At 45.5% G+C, this 15,954-nt stretch overlaps 1 long non-coding RNA gene across 2 annotated transcripts; it reads right to left on the minus strand.

The window, feature by feature from the left end:
* Positions 1-1,775: 1,775 nt before the first annotated feature.
* LOC132252139 (uncharacterized) lies at positions 1,776-8,595 on the minus strand. 2 transcript variants are annotated; one of them, XR_009463927.1, is made up of 5 exons: positions 8,233-8,595; positions 7,924-8,071; positions 6,595-6,640; positions 6,431-6,498; positions 1,776-6,251 (listed from the first exon to the last, which is right to left on the minus strand). It is a non-coding gene; the product is annotated as an uncharacterized LOC132252139 (long non-coding RNA). The 2 variants fall into 2 exon arrangements; XR_009463926.1 differs by having other exon boundaries at positions 7,939-8,071; positions 8,233-8,592.
* Between the last annotated feature and the right edge of the window lie 7,359 nt (positions 8,596-15,954).

Genomic DNA, 15,954 nt, shown 5'->3' on the forward strand with positions numbered 1-15,954 from the left:
ACCACTGTAGCAAGGGGCTATCATTTGAACAGATTTTATAATTGTATTATTCTGATGATTTAGCACAAAATGATAGGGTGGGATGCATTTTGTAAAAAGTAAATATAAAAATTTCCGTGTGGCTGGGCCTGCTCAAAACATGTTTCAACATGCCTGGACATGTATTTCTCACTATGACTTTCACGAATGCTTTGTCTAAATAAGACACTCAACTGATGTTGTGTAAATAAAGCTGTTGCTGTTTAAACATGTGTGCGTGCATGTGTTTTCATTTTAAAAAATCCTCTGTAGACAAAAATTATAGCAGTATAGAATAGTTTAATTCAAAGTGTAAAACTTTACATGGAAAGCCAATGGCTTTTAGAGACAGTTTTTCACTTCTTAGGCGGTGCTGTTGGTGTTTCTTGGTCTGAGGTAGATACTTTCAGGTGTACCAAATGATCACGATTCACAGCGTTGCCCATAACAGAAGATGGTACGTTCAGCTCGGCTATGGCTTTCATAAAGATGTCCCAGCCTGTAGGCAGACATTTACTAGTCCTGGTGTGAGTCTGAAGGGCTCTCCGGACCAAGTCGAGCATGCTAGAACCCTTGACGAGCATCCCTTTGTAGACAAAACCCCCTTGATCATCCCAAGAATAAATATCCTTGTGCTGACTCAGCTTAGTGAGCAACACTTTAGCATTTTTCCTGTGTCAGGCATGCACACTATCCAATACTTCCCGAATGACAGGGTTGGGGTTCGTTGGGGTTCCTAGGGGGTTTCCGGCTTCTAGGAGGGTCTGTTCTGGCAGAAACAGGGTTAATTTCCCTCTGTCCAGATCACCCTGCTTTACGTAGGTCAGGTATTTCTGAAGCATGGCAGCGTACAGTTTAGCCTTATCATATTCTGCTAAACCCGGCCTTTGAAGAATATCCCTCATTTCAGCATCCAGTAAGTGGGTTGCCTCGGTTTTGATATTTTCCTGAGGTGGTGGAGGAGCCCTTAATTTTTCCAGCTCATGATTTGGCACCAGGTACATTTTTTCTGCCTGCTCCCTCACCAGCTAGCCAAAAGCCCCGTAATCAGAGGGAGAGCAAAACTTAACAGAGGGCCGACAAATCCCCCAGACTGTTTCACCAACTGTTTCTTTTTTTTTTAAGAGGAAATCTTTTGTTACTTAGTTTTTTTATCATCCTGTGCCTCTTTTTCAGCACACGAATTTGATGCGGTGTCTCAGGGATGTTTCCTTTTAAGGTATTCAGAGCAATTTCTGAAATGGCCGCTACTAAAACGTCAGAGGCCGAGCAGAGACTAGCTTTTCTCTGCTGTGGGGAGGACTGAAGAAGCAGTTTTAAGAGAGCCAAATTTCTTTTTACGTGGTTAGACATGTTGCCCTTCCACTGTCTCAAGAGCTAAGAAAAGTCTGCCGCTACATATTCCCACCTGCTGTTTTTTTTAAAGTATAAGCAGCAGGTTGGTCGGGAGGAAAAAGCCCAGTTCTTAATCTAAAAGTGTTCGAGGTAGAAGCATTTAAATCAACCACCAGATACCCGTAAATTGTTTTAGTGGCATCCTCAAAATCTTCTAGAAAGAACTGGGCCTTACCTGGGTACATCTACTGCGCCAGGGACACTATCTGTACCTTATCCCTGGGGTTTTTTAAAAAAATCATGTATTTTGTGTTAATGGTAATGGTGCGGCTCCTTTTCCCTTGACAGAAAACATTTTGAACTATATACATAATGCTAAGGCTTTCTCCATTTTGCTGCTGTCACAAGCAGAGTCCATCAAATCATCTACCACATCCGTATTTATTTTATTAGGAGGAAGCAAACAGTCGTCGTTGAGACTGTCCAGTAGACCCTCCACAAACTTGATAAAAGGATATTTACAAAGCAGTTCTTTATACAAAGGCTGCCAACAGCTATAGCACCACACAGTATTTTCAGGCATAACAGACAACATTCGATCAGCGTGATCCAGAAGGTTTTTTTTAAGTAACTTTTACCACAGTTGCTAGGGCCTGCCAAAATCACAGAAAAGGGATGCTTCCAGCACAGATCCATGTTTAAACACCATAGGGGAGACTGTTAAAGTTTTCTGTGAGGACTCTTTTGTCATAAGCAACTTTCTGCATTTTTCTCAACTCTAAGCATGCATAAACAATGGTGAAACAGGCTATAAAGATGTTTGTGTTACCCGAGAGCATGTCACGCTCTTTGGTGTGCTTCTGAGACACGCAGGCTGCCTCATCATCAATAAAGTCGCAAGATGAAATTTCATAGACGGGAGAAAAGGGATAGCCAAAGAGTCCTTCGGGGTCTCTAACGATGCTGGTGTTGGGCAAGTTGGTTCTATGACTGAATTTACCCCACAAAGAATTTAGAAACAATCTTGCTATTTCGTGCTTTGAAGGTTGGGTTTGATATGCTCTGGGCATAAGGTCACGCCTTCTTTTTGCAAGAAATTGGCCATGTATCTCTTGTTTTTCTTGGTCGGTACACCAGGCAGGGTAGCCCGAGGCTTCCTGCTTCTGTCAGAGGTGCATTTTTATGTACCATGAAAAAAGGGTGCTAGACCTCTCAGCAAAATGCCAGACTTCATAGATTTGAGCTACTCTGTACCCCTTGGTGATAGCTTTATTCAATTCTGGTGTGCACCACGTGCCTAGGCGGGCCCTCTCTTCAGCAGTGTGGTCGCACTTTTGCTGTCTTGTTTCCACACAGAGGCGGCACAGCGCGAACATAAGTTTCCTGTTCACCCTGGTGGGTAGCACAGGGAAAAAAAGGTTTCGCGGTGGGTACAGTTTCACCCTGGCTGTTCCAAAATAGCTCAACAGGGGTTGGAAATTGTCATGAATGATTTCAGGGTGTCCGATTGGGTATTCCTTCATTTTGTTTATGAAGGGGTAAAGACTGGTAACATCGTAATAGTGTATTTGTTCTCTGGGTTTAGTTTGATAATATAGACAGATGGCATTAGTTCTCCCCCCAAAAAGAGCTTCCCTAGGCACCATTGGAGAAGGCAGCAGGGTTCTGCTTCAAAAATCTGCCAGCTCCTTATCCATTTCTAACAGAGCCCTTCACTCGTGCTCCCAAATGGTCCTAACGGTAAACCCCTCTCTCTTGAGATAATCGGTCTTGTTCAGTGCCTGGTAATTCAGAAACCCGAAGGTGGTCCCTGTCAATGGGTTCTGGTCTTTCTCTTTGTCGCAAGTGACACAACTGTGAAAAAAAATCCATTAAATTCAAATGCCGTAGGTTCCCCATCAATGTTGGCATACCTGTCTAAAAAATAGGAGCCTACCTGAAATTCCCCACCCTGTGAGGCTTGTTGAGTTTGAATATTTTCTTTCTCTGAAATGTACGTTAGCCACTGGATAGATGGGGTTGAAAACCTCTTTTTCTGTCTGTGATAGTTGTCTAGGGGGAAAAGTGCTATGGTCTGCGGTTCCAAAAACATAAACCTGTACATGGCCATGCAGACAGAGGCCAGCGTGATGTATTGGAAAGGATCTATGCAGCATACTACATTTTGGAGTTCACCATGTACTTTCACTCAGTCTACCCACCATGGCATTTTCATGATCTCATCCCTGTAGAGGCAGCAGGCCTCGTTCAAAATTTTTGTCCTGCTGGCAATAATAGGCCAGCTCCTTTTGCATGTCAAAGATCTTACCACGGTTATCCTGATACCATTTTAAAAACTGTTCTTTCTCATCATATTTTCAATGCTGTAGTACTCCAATTTGGGAAAGACCCCACATAATGTTGGTTTTCTGCCGTGTTAAAAAATGTGGGAAATAACCTTTGCATCCTTCAAACCCCATCACCTGTGGAAGCCTGCTAAGTTTAATTGGCAAGAAGTTTGAAGAATCTATGAAATGGATGCCTAGCCTGGTCACTTCAATGCACATGAGTTTACTGCCCTGGGTGATTAGTTTCACGCCCATTTTTTCCTTCAATAACTGGCTAACAATGAAGTAACCATCATAGCCTTTGGCGTTGTGAGCTATGAAGGTGTAGTCCTTGAACTTTTTATCCATAAAGACCTTAATAAAATCAGACAGACACTCTTCACCCTTAAACTCCCAAGTGCTTTCAGGCTTTTTGGGCTTAGCTTTACAAGCCTTTTTGGGGTTTTTGCCTGCGACTTTTTGAGGGTTTTTTTCCCCGTCTTTAGCTCCATTGCAAAAATGTCCTTGGGCACATGCATCCCCATCTCCTGCACACAATCAAACTCATAAAAAATGTACCCCTTGCCTTCTTCAGGCTCTTTAATCTGGCGCATAAAACACCAGTGCTCGTTTACATCCGTGATTTTCCCATAACACTGTTTGCACTGCTGCCCTTTGCACTTGTGCTTTTTGTTCATGCAAGATTTATACTCATCACACAGAGTTTTAGGACATTCAATCTACTTTTCAGAGGCCAGGGTCACGTGCCTTTCTAAGCACTCTTTGGAATGACAGAACAGCTTACAATTAGGGCACCTCTGTGTCCTGCCCATGTTTTCAGCACAGTTTGGACTCAGGCAAAGACAACATCAGAACCTGCACATATGGCTATGGCTGTACAACTTATGACAAAGATTGCAATAATTTCTCATGCCAAACACCTTGTTCACCTCCAAAATAGGTAATAATGTTCACCATGCAGCAGAAGAAAACAGGTGTCAGGGTATCTGAGCGTGTCCTGTGTTTTAAATAAACTCCACCCATTTTTTTCCTTATGGATCACTATGTGAATATTAACCTGTTCAAGATCTTCAAACAAAGGTACCTGATGGAGCATAACCTTTTGGTATACAGACATGCCTAATTTCCTGTGCAGTTCTTTGGCACCATCTAGCAGTTCGGCATCTCTGGCCCCTGTACATTTTGTAACAGCCAATAGACTGCCTGCAAAGCACAGGTTAGTATCATAGGTATTCAAGTTGATTAAATACATCCTCTTTTTAGCAATGATCTGGGAATAGGGGATAGAGCTTATAACTCTATGGCTCCCACCACCCTGGCCTCTCACAATGACCACAACCAGCCGAAATGTCGAATCAAGCAATATTTCTCTCTAGCTTTGTAACAGGTTACTGAACTACTCTAAAAACAGCTCTGGGGTCATCTGGTTTAAATTAATAGCTCGAGAGTATAAACAGTTTGCCCTGCTACCTGCCTGAATATGTAACTGGGCATAGTCATTGCCTGTGAATCTCTGGCGGAGTTCTGCTACAATTTCTTCTACCCCTCTGCCTACGGCTTCATATGCCATGTGTAATGGCACACGCTCCAGATTCACAAAACGGAACTCCTCTGTGTACCTCGTCCCCCCAAACCTGGCTACAGACCCCTCTTGCCTTCTCACCCGCACCATATGTACGTCCAGTAAAACATCCTCTGCTGACTCAGGAGACTGGGGGGTGCTTGAGGGGTCCTATAAAGTGCCTTCCACATCAGCTTCGCTATCCCAACTCTCTGACTCGTCAGGTCTTGGTGGTGGGTCAGGCCTGGGAGGCCGAGGAACATTTGAGGGGCCCTCGTAAAGGCTTCCTGAATCATATTCTCCATCCTCTCTCTGGCTCCATGGGTCTTGGTAGAGGGTCAAGCCTGGGAGGAGGGGAAGCATTCAAGGGGCCTTCTAAAGCGCCATTATTAGGGGATCTCCTATTTTTTCTCAACTGGTGTTTAGCCTTCCCCACGCTCCTCTTTAACCAGGCCCTTACTTTTTGCCCTGTAAGCCACTTGCTGGTTAGCCACCCATTCTTATCCTCGTGTTTACCATGACTCCCCCTTATGATACAGGCCACGACTGCTGTCCGAGTTACACAGACTACCTCCTGAGTAAAATTTACCCTTTTGCTCCAGTGGTAATCATGATCTTTCAAAGCACTCCGCACACTTTTTTTGAGATGTATACACCTGCCAGCACCACCCCAAACCCCACTTTTTTTCACAATAATCATGATCTTTCAAAAAAAGGAGAAGACTCTCCTCTTTCTCTAAATTGTGTGAGCAACCAGTCCTGCGTTTCTTATTCACGGGGCCCAGATCACCTGTTTTGGGGGTGTGAATCCTTGTGTTTTTACATATGATTTTCTCAGAGGTAGGTGGCGTGTTTTCCTCTGAGGAACCATGCCCTTCTGTTCTGTCCTGATGGTCTTCTGATCCTTGGGTGTTATGATCTGCAGGCTGAGCATTTATGGTTTTTTTATTGTGTTTTTAGAGGTCTCCGCCCTGGCCCCTGCTCTTCTTCAGGAGTGGTGCGTGTGATCACTTAGGAAATATAAAATTTACATATCAGCATTGAGAATTCACTTTCCTCACACGCTACAATTTTAAAATTTGCTTAACCCCACCCTCTATATTCACAGGGGGTGCTAATTCATACCCACACAACTTCTCCTCCCACAAGAAACACACAAAGTTTCACAAACTGATTTCAGAAAAATTACCTTTTACTACTGGATAAAAACATGACTGTATGTGTTTGTTCTGCTTTTCTATTTTAGAAGAAGAGGTTCTGTTTGAAAACAAATGGTTACAAACAGTTGTTATAACTTAATGTGATTATATTAACACAGCCACAAATAGCCCTCCATTTTTAAATAATTTTTACCTTGCTGTGGTAAAATTGCATGGGGCTTTCCCACTAGATAAGCTCTCTGTAATATAAATGAAATGATACAATAAGTAAATCCTCTGTATTAAAAATTAAATAATATAGTAAGGAAAATAGTGTATGTATAAAGTAAAATATAACTTTTAAAACAGAGTCACCACTAAAAGATAACTCCACCCCTTTAGTCTTAAAATATGTAGAGATCTGGACACACAGGTCAGCTTTTTTGCGGTCAGCTTTATCTTTACAACACACCCCCGGTTCTTGGAAAATTCACAGCCCCTCCCATAGCATACAAGCCCTGTAGGAATATATATTTTTAAATCAGTCTTTATTTCCATCAAAAACCTTTACAATATTTACTAGCTTATTTTGTTAAACCTTCTCCTAAGAAGGTTTTTTTTATCATTTCTAGTGACCATTAAGCCTTATTGGCCGTACGTTTACAACAGGCCTTTTGGTAAAAGATAACACCTTAAGTTTTAAAATATGCAGAGCTCTGAACACACAGGTCAGCTTTTTTGCAGTCTAGTTTATCTTTATAACACACCCCCACCACCCCATACTATACAAAATCTGTGAGAATATATATTTTTAAATTCAGTCCTTATTTCCAACAAAAACTTTTACAATATTTACTAGTTTATTTTGTTAACCCTTCTCCTAAGAAGGGGTCTTTTATCATTTCTAGTGGCCATTAAGTCTCACTGGCTTTACCTTTATAAAAAAACCTATATGTATATGATTAGAGATCCAAAACACTAAAGTAAATGCTATTCTACACAGCTGAAAACTATTGATGTGCTTTATTACCCCCCCACCCACAGCCTCCCACCAAAATCAGCAAAAGATATATACCCCTGTTTTAAACTGTTTTTGCTAAACCCTTCTCTTAAGCAGGGTTTTATAATTTCTAGTACCAATTAAGCATTCAATATGGGGTATGAGAGTTTTATCTTCTTCAGTGATCAAATAATGAAGAGCAGCATTAGGATCTTCTACAGAATACACAGTGTTTAGCAGCTCTCTAACCTGAACTAAATGTTTCTCAGTAATTCTGAGACTGTTCCTGGCAAACCCAATGGCTATAACAGCATTGAAAATGCTATCAAGAGAAAGACTTTTCCTAGCAAAGTTCCTGAATTGTTTGATTTATGTCTTTATCTAACCAAGTAACACAATGATGTGCTACCTGACACCCCAGGGTGCGAACACATCCCCAGCAGTTATCAAAAAGTCTCCTCAAGCAGTATTTCATTATGCCATAAAAGGAAACATGCACAAGAGACTTCATGAAGATTTTACGTTCTTGACGTGAAACAGGACCTTATGATTCAATACCTAATTGTCTTCTGAACTCTTCAGCCTCATCTGGTCTCTGTTCTCTGCAGAAGCATACGCTTCTTTCTGGTGTCATCTGTATGGGTGTACTGGTGAGTAGGCTTTCTGGAGTCATTAAAAAGACTTCACGTAACTGCAAAGGCATTCAAATAAAGGCCTTAGTTAGTTGCTGTTTAATCAGTCCTTAGCTACTTCCAAACACACACATGCTATGAAGTGAACCCACACCACTACCATCAAAATCTAAGTGCCCCACCCCACCCCCCACAATCATGGTCCAAGTCTCTTACCGACCTCTGCTCTGCGATGACCTCTACTTCACATGCAGGCTCTGGCACAAAGATACCATTTTCCAAATTCTCAATGTTTGCTTCGGGGGCTTGGGCCTCCTCAATTTGCCTGTTCATTGGGTCTTCCTGAACAGGGTCAGGCACCTCAAAGAGTCTTTGTGCTAGGGGCCTGCCCTCCTCCTCAAAACTATTTCTACAGTAATGCTTTCTATGCAGCCATCTAGGGGTTGTGGTGAGGGGGCCTACAGGTGTTGTGAAAGAATCCATATCCGCTCCTGCTTGCCTTAGCACAGTCTCAAACAAACAGAGGGGTTGCTTGGGAAAGCAGCTAGACTTGATGGTCTTGCAGCCTAAGCCCCACCCCTCTACTCACTCCAATTGGTTCAGCATCATTCTGGGGGAGGTCTGAGGCCTCTGAAACCCCTGCCAATTGGTTGGGGGGGGGGGCAGGTTGTTAGAAGGGTCACACTGTCATGGAAACACACACAGCATACTTTTGGGTCAGGTCAGCAGAAGCTTTTAGTCAAAAGAAACTACAGCTGTAGGGGGGATTCCAGAGTGACATGGATTTCCCAAGCACTTGGAAGGGATCCCCCCCAAGAGCAAAATTAGGAGGCTTATATACTTTTTAACAGTCGCTTACAGCTCACGTGATCATATAGTGAAATTAGCATGAAAAACGGCTATAACATTACTTCATTACTTCTTTGCTGTAATCAGGATGGGAACTTATGGGGGAGGCGAGGTTAGTTCACAAACCTCCTTCTTGCACCTGGAAATCAGAGTTGTACATACTTTTTGTTATCTTCAAGGCTGCGTTGAGTGAAGTAGTTGCAGAGGAGTTACAAAGAACAAACACTTTCCCTTATCTGTTCTACTGTACAGAGCTAGCAACTCTCCACAAAGCGGTTATGTCATCTTATAACTCAAATGAACAAAGTTTAAGGCATTTTTTTTTTTCTGGTTCCTCAACACCATCCCACTGCCACTCCATAGGCCACACCTGTGCCCTGGGGGCTAAAGCGATATTGGGACTACCCTCAGAAGGACTGTGTATATGCCCATGCATATGTCTCACAAGTGTAGCAGGAGAGCCCAGATCAAAGGGAAATGTGGTCCCTGTTAAGACAGGGGATGTCCATGTTCTAGGGCTCATAGACTCTGCCTCTAGTTGGACCTATGTCCATGAACAATTTGTGAATCCAGCAGACATCCCAATAAATTAATGTGCTTATGTAATATATATTCATGGAGATACCTAAACATGTGCCATAATATGGCTGAGCTTGACCACTGGGGAACAGGAAATTAACATGACAGCTATGGTGGCCAACCACTTAACTTGGTGGTGGGGTGAGACTGGTGCTCAATGGCCAAATTGTTGAGATTGGCTCAAAGAGTTAATAGGAGCCAGGCTGACCCCAATTCCACTCAACTAGAACTGGGGGAATTATTTCCCTTTTCAGACCCTGAGCTCTTTGGACCTCAACCCAGATCATGCCAAGAGTGGTGGTGGGACAGGCAGGAGGCCCTCTCAAGCTAGAGGAAATGCTCAGTGTGAGCAGGAGGGTGATCCTAGCTGCATCTCTCCCCTGTACTTGCCTGCCACGATTTAGATCAAAAGGAAAAGGAGATCAGTGATCTTTTATGGCTAAGGATCGAATAACACTGCCCAGATGGCACATACTTTATGCAAGTTTGTTTCCCCATAGAAAAGTAGCACAGAAACAGAAGTCTCGCCAATTACCTCATTAGCGAGACATGTCTGAGTTGCTGAGCGGATATTGCAACACAGGATGCCTGTCCAGTTACACTGTACCGCTGAACGGTCTAAGCACCAATTGTCTTATTAGCAAGGCACATTTCCCACGCCTCTAGCTTCTATTGAGTGCTGGGAGCAGTCTAAGTTATCCCTTTGCTCTCCACACTGCCACACGTGGCAAAGCTATGGATCTGGAGTCGGGGTTTAGTCCAGCCTGGGACCCTCTTGCCTACCCGTTGTCCCAGGATTCTTATCACTATTTGGGATTCCCCCGCCGAGCCACTATGCTGTGTCTCAGCTCTCCTCACACTCACCGGGATCACCTGAGGAATAAGGTAAGCAGCCTGCCTGATGTCTTTTCCCAGGTCGTCAGATGGGTTCCCTGTCTCTTTCACCTTTTCTTGTGCCTGAAGGCAACCAGTCTGTCTCCCGCCACCGGTTTTATGCCAGTTTTTCGTGGGCTAATAACCCAATCTTGTCTCAGGTGTGTAATTCCTCCCACCTGGCAAGGATCATCATTAGGTCAGTCTGACCCGACCTTGTCTAAGTAACAGGGCTCCTGCTTGAGTCCCTGTTACACTCAAGGAAAGGGTTTGGGGTTCAATGCAATCTGAACTGCCCTCCAGAGGATCAGGATACCCCAGGGGCTCCTTGAGAGGGTAGACTGAATCAGGTAGTAGGAGGCCTGGATTTCATTAATGATCAGAAGGAGGACCCAGTATATGGCCTTCTTTATGGCTGATTGGGTCAGGCCAATAGGATCATAGTAGATGCAAACTTAGCAGCCTGGGGCCCCTATTTTGAGTTACAGAGTGACCTGTCAATGACAGTAACAAAAGACAAGGCCACAGGGACCTAGTAGTCCCAACTATTAGTGCTGAAGCAATACCATAGCTAGGTTTTGAAATTAGCCTATGATGTACCATGGGGAGGCCATTTAGGGATGAAAAATGTCCAGGACAGAGTGCTGGCAAGGTTTTTCTGGCCTGGGGTATACCAAGAAATCAAGGACTATTTTGCATCCTGCCCCAAATGCTAGCTGGTCACCCCCCACCCCATTCATAAGGCCCCACTTGTAGCCTTTCCATTGTTCCACATACCCTTTGAGCAGGTCAGAGTGGGCTTGGTGGGACCACTGGACCCCAGCTCAAGAGGGTCCAAGTTCATCCTGGTCTTTGTTGACTATGCTATCCACTACCCCAATGCTGTGGCGATTTGCTTGGCTTCAGCACAAATTGCGGCCTCTGAGATATTACAGCTGGGTGGGCACTCCCCAAAAGACTTTGACTCACCATGGCATGGTATTCATGTCCTGGTTCTTGCAAGAGGTCTGGGGCTTGTTAGTTCATTCTGTAAACTTCAGTGTACCATCCCCAAATGGATGGATTAGTTGAAAGATTTAATTAGACACTGAAGGGGATGTTGAGAACATTTGTCTTGGAAGAGCCTTGGAATTGGGACCAGTTATTGCTGTATTTATTGCTCGCCATTCAAGAGGTTCCACAGTCTTCCATGGGCTTTTTGCCCTTTGAATTATTATATGGAAAGCAGCCCCAGAGTGGGTTACAAGAATTTGGGCAGGGCCAAGGAACAACACCACAGAACATAATCCAATATGTCCTGAAGCTACAGGAAAGATTAGATCTGGTGGGTGCCCTTGCAAAAGAAAATCTCAGGGCTGCACAGGAATAGCAGTATAATAAGAATGCCCAGCTCCAGATTTATCAGCCTGGGGACAGTATTACTATTTCTCCTCTCCTCCAACAGTAAGTTGCTGGCTAAGTGGCAAGGCCCTTTTGAGGTCCTGCAGAAGGTAAGCAAGGTAAATTTATGACATTCACCTAATAGAGAAACAGCAGAGTTTGCAGATACATTATGTCACCTGATGAAGCCCTGGAGGGCCCAAGAAGCCTGTATGGTCTCTATGTGTTTTCTGGGAGTTGGCCTGGGGATTCCAGATTCCTCACCTGATGCCTGGCTTCATGCTAGGGGAGGCTTTGACCTCAACTCAATGGGCTGAAGTAAAAAGCCACCTGGAGGAATTTAAAGAGGTATTTACAGTTATTCCAGGCAGAACTACACTGATTGAATACTGGATTACCCTACAGCCAGGCTGTGCAGTTCAGAAGGGATACTCAAGAGTTCCAACGTGGCTGAGGGAAATAGTAAAGCAAGAGATTAAGAAGATGCTGGTCCTAGGGATGATAGAGAAATCTGCCAGTGAGTAGAGTAGCCCAACTGTTTTGGTGCCAAAGCCTAATCACACTATCCAGTTTTGTATTGATTTCTGTAAAGTCAGTGCAGTTTCAAAGTATGATGCATATGCTATACCCAGAATAGATTAAATGGTGGAAGGAATAGACAGTGCAAAGTACATAATCACCCTGCATTTAACCAAAGGGTATTGGCAAATACCTCTGGACCCAGTGTCCCAAGAAATTGTAGCCTTTGCAACACCCTGGGGACTCTATCACTTCTGAACCCTGCCTTTTGGTCTCCACAGGGCCCCTGCAACCTGCCATCATCTAATGGACAAAATACTCTGCCCACACTGGGCATGTGTGGCAACCTATCTGGACAATGTAGTGATATTTGCCAACTTGTGGGTGGAACACCTCCAGTGGGTGAGAGGGGCTGCAGTCAATACAAGTGGATGGCCTCATGGCCAACCCTGCTAAATGCCAGCACCTCCCATATGGTCTAGCAGTTAGGATTCCTGGTTTTCATCCAGGTGGCCTGGGTTCAACTCCTGGTATGGGAAGTTATGTTTTACCCGCATGATCCAGGGACAGCAGGGCAGACCCTACAATGAGAGGCTACGGGACCTGAACCTGTTCAGCCTTCACAAGAGAAGGCTGAGGGGGGACCTGGTGACCATCTATAAACTCACTAGGGGGGACCAGAAGGGTTTGGGGGAGACTTTGTTTCCCCTAGTGCCCCCCAGGATAACAAGGAATAACAGCCACAAGTTGTTGGAGAGTAGGTTTGGATTAGACAGCCGTAAGAACTACTTCACAGTTAGGGCGGCTAGGATCTGGAACCAACTTCCAAGGGAAGTGGTGCTGGCTCCTGCCCTGGGGGTCTTTAAGAAGTGGCTCAATGCCTACCTGGCTGGGATCATTTGAGCCCAGTTTTCCTTCTGCCCAGGCAGGGGGTCGGACTTGAAGATCTACAAGGTCGCTTCCGACCCTACTTCTATGATTCTATGTCACCTGGGATGCACAAGGCCAGATATCTAGAATATATACTGGGCAATGGCCAGATCAGGCCTGTACTGGACAAAGTCAATGCTCTGGTTGAATCTCTGGCACCAGCAGCCAAATGGCAGGTGAAGTCATTTTTAGGGTTTGAGCTACTATTAGCTATTCATCCCAAAATTTGCTGCCACCATGGCCCCGCTAACTGACCTGCTGTGGAAGGCAGCACCTCAAAGAATTCAGTGGTCACCCAAGTGTGAGGCAGCATTTGGGACAGTAAAATGGCTACTATACAGTGTGCCAGTCCTGCACAGCCTGCCCCTAACAAAGGAGTTATTACAGACAAGTGCCTCAAACCAAGGCTTGAGGGCTGTTCTCTCCCAGGAGTTTGAAAATAGAGAAAAACTCTATCCTGTATTTTAGCAGCAGGATGCTCCTCTCCAAAAACAGAAATATGGATCTGATCCTCAAGCAGCACCAGGAGAGTGTAGGCTGAAGGGCTTCCCCCTGCCACAATGAACAGCTTTGACTGTCTCAGTGACAATACATGTCCTTAAGGTCATATCAAGGATGCCAAGGGCCTGCAAAATTGTGGGGACTGTCAGGAACATCAGGGCTTGGGAGCTAAACACAGCCCTCCCCTTCTCTCACCGCTGACAGTCTGGGATGAGCCCTGCAGAGCCCAAGTGAGAGGTACTGTCCCTAGATTTCTTCTACACTTCAGGGCAACCAAAAGCTCCTTGAGTGTTTGAGAGTAGAAGCCTCAGAGCATGTGCATTTACCACCTCAGGAGTCAGCACTAGATACAGAGAGCTTCCAAAATGACTTGGAAAACCTGCCTGGGAGTTCATCCCCTATTACAGGAGTTGGTACACCAGTGCACACCTCGGGGTACATGGTGGGAAGAGTGACATGGGGCTCAATCTTTCTTGTGGCAATGCAGCCCCAGCCCCTTCCCCACCGTCTGGCCTGAGGCACATATACACCCACTGCTAGCCCTGAACCAAGCCGGAGCTCCACAGATCCCAGTGCAACCACTTGCAGCCTCCCGGTTGCCTACCACAGCCAACCTGGGTTCTGGGCAGGCCCCTGCCACCCACAACAGAGCCTGGGCTGCTTGTAGCAGGGAGGCTACAAGCAGCTGCATCAGGGTCCACGGAGCCCTGGCCTGGCTCATTGCTGGCAACAGGTGCATGCACAATTCAGGGCAGATGGCAGGTAAGGGGCCAGAACTGCACTGCCACAAGAAGGATTGGGCCCCTCACAGCTCCTCCACCACTTCCCCCCTGTACTAGGTATTAGTTTTCCCCCTCCTCTCTCCCCTTCCTCCTCCCTCCCTCCTTCCTTTTTGCCTGCCATCTTCAAGGGCGCTGCACCACTTCCCTTCCCTTCCTTGCCCCGTTGGACTGCTCCTCATCCTGCAGTAAAGGATAACCAGTAAGCCTCCCCCCCACTTTGTTTTCATGCCACACCAACATCTTACAAGTAGGGGCTGCAGTTTTTTTGGTATTCTCCCCCAAAATGTTGCTGACCCCTGCCCTATCATTTAGCCAGACAAGTATAATGGAGACTCCTTGTTTATTCCCTGTTTAGGGTCAATAGCTGTAGTTCCTGCTGCTTCCATGGCTGCTCCTGCCTTTGAGGACCCAAGATTGCTGCCTGACACTGAAGATCAGCCAGTAGCCAGGTTAAGGGAGAGGAGAAAGAAAAGCAAGAAGATGATGGCAGACCTGGGTGTATCGTTAGAGAGGAAAACAGCAACTCCAGGGGACCAGTACTCTTGGTTGGAGGACCATCAGGGCTATGGCACTGGCCTGGTCAGGGGGGGATCTCCCAAGCCATGCAGGCCATAGGCTTCTAGGTGTGTAGAACACCCAGGCCATCAGGAAGGCTGTGGGTAGAGCAAAGCTGACTGGAGATACTGATGGAGAACCTCCATGTGGAGAGGGACACACAGCAGTCTCCCATACAGTGGTAGCTCCAGCTAAAGCATGGGGCAAGCAGCAGTAGTTGATGGCTGTGGAGGTAAGGCTGTAAGGCCTCAACACTGCAGCAAGGTAACCAAATCAGCAACACTCAACCCCCTAAGCAGAGCCAACTGAGTCTCGTTATGCTGATTGTTTCTAGAGCTGCCTTTAAGCAGTTCTTGCAGCACCCATTGAGCAATAAACTGGCTTCAGTTTGTGAGTAACTCTTGCTTGTGTGATTTCCTTGGTGCTTTCTCCAGCATCCTTGCTCATGGACCCAGTCCCTGAACACCCCTGCTCTGGAGCATTTTCTTTGTTCTTTGGGTGCAACATTCAAGCCTAGAATGGCAGTTAGTTGCGTGCCACAAGGTCTAGGGAAAGAGCGAGTTACAATCTTCTCACCAATTAGAGCTGGTGAAAGGCACTCCCTGCCACCATTTCCACCTGAAGATCCAAGTGCACCCCAAGGCTGTGAATCTGAGTAATAAGGGAGGATAGAACCCCCTCATTGATGGATGTCCTTGTTTCCCCCCATACCAAGTAATGATGGTCAGCCCACCACCATCATTACTATCTTGTCTGGATTTAGCTTCAGTTGGTTCACCCTTATCCAGTCCCCAACTGGAACCAGGCACTAGGAAAGGACCAAGGCTGCAGGGTGTGGGCCAGCTGAGAAACAGAGATAGAGCTGGGTGTTGTCAGCATGCTGAAGATACTTCACTTGAAATCTCCACATTATCTTGTCTGGTGACCTCATATACAGCATAGCAGAGGATCACTCTGGGTTGCAGAGTCAGACC

This window comes from Alligator mississippiensis, chromosome 8, assembly GCF_030867095.1.
Source record: "Alligator mississippiensis isolate rAllMis1 chromosome 8, rAllMis1, whole genome shotgun sequence".
NCBI classification, from domain to species: Eukaryota; Metazoa; Chordata; order Crocodylia; family Alligatoridae; genus Alligator; species Alligator mississippiensis.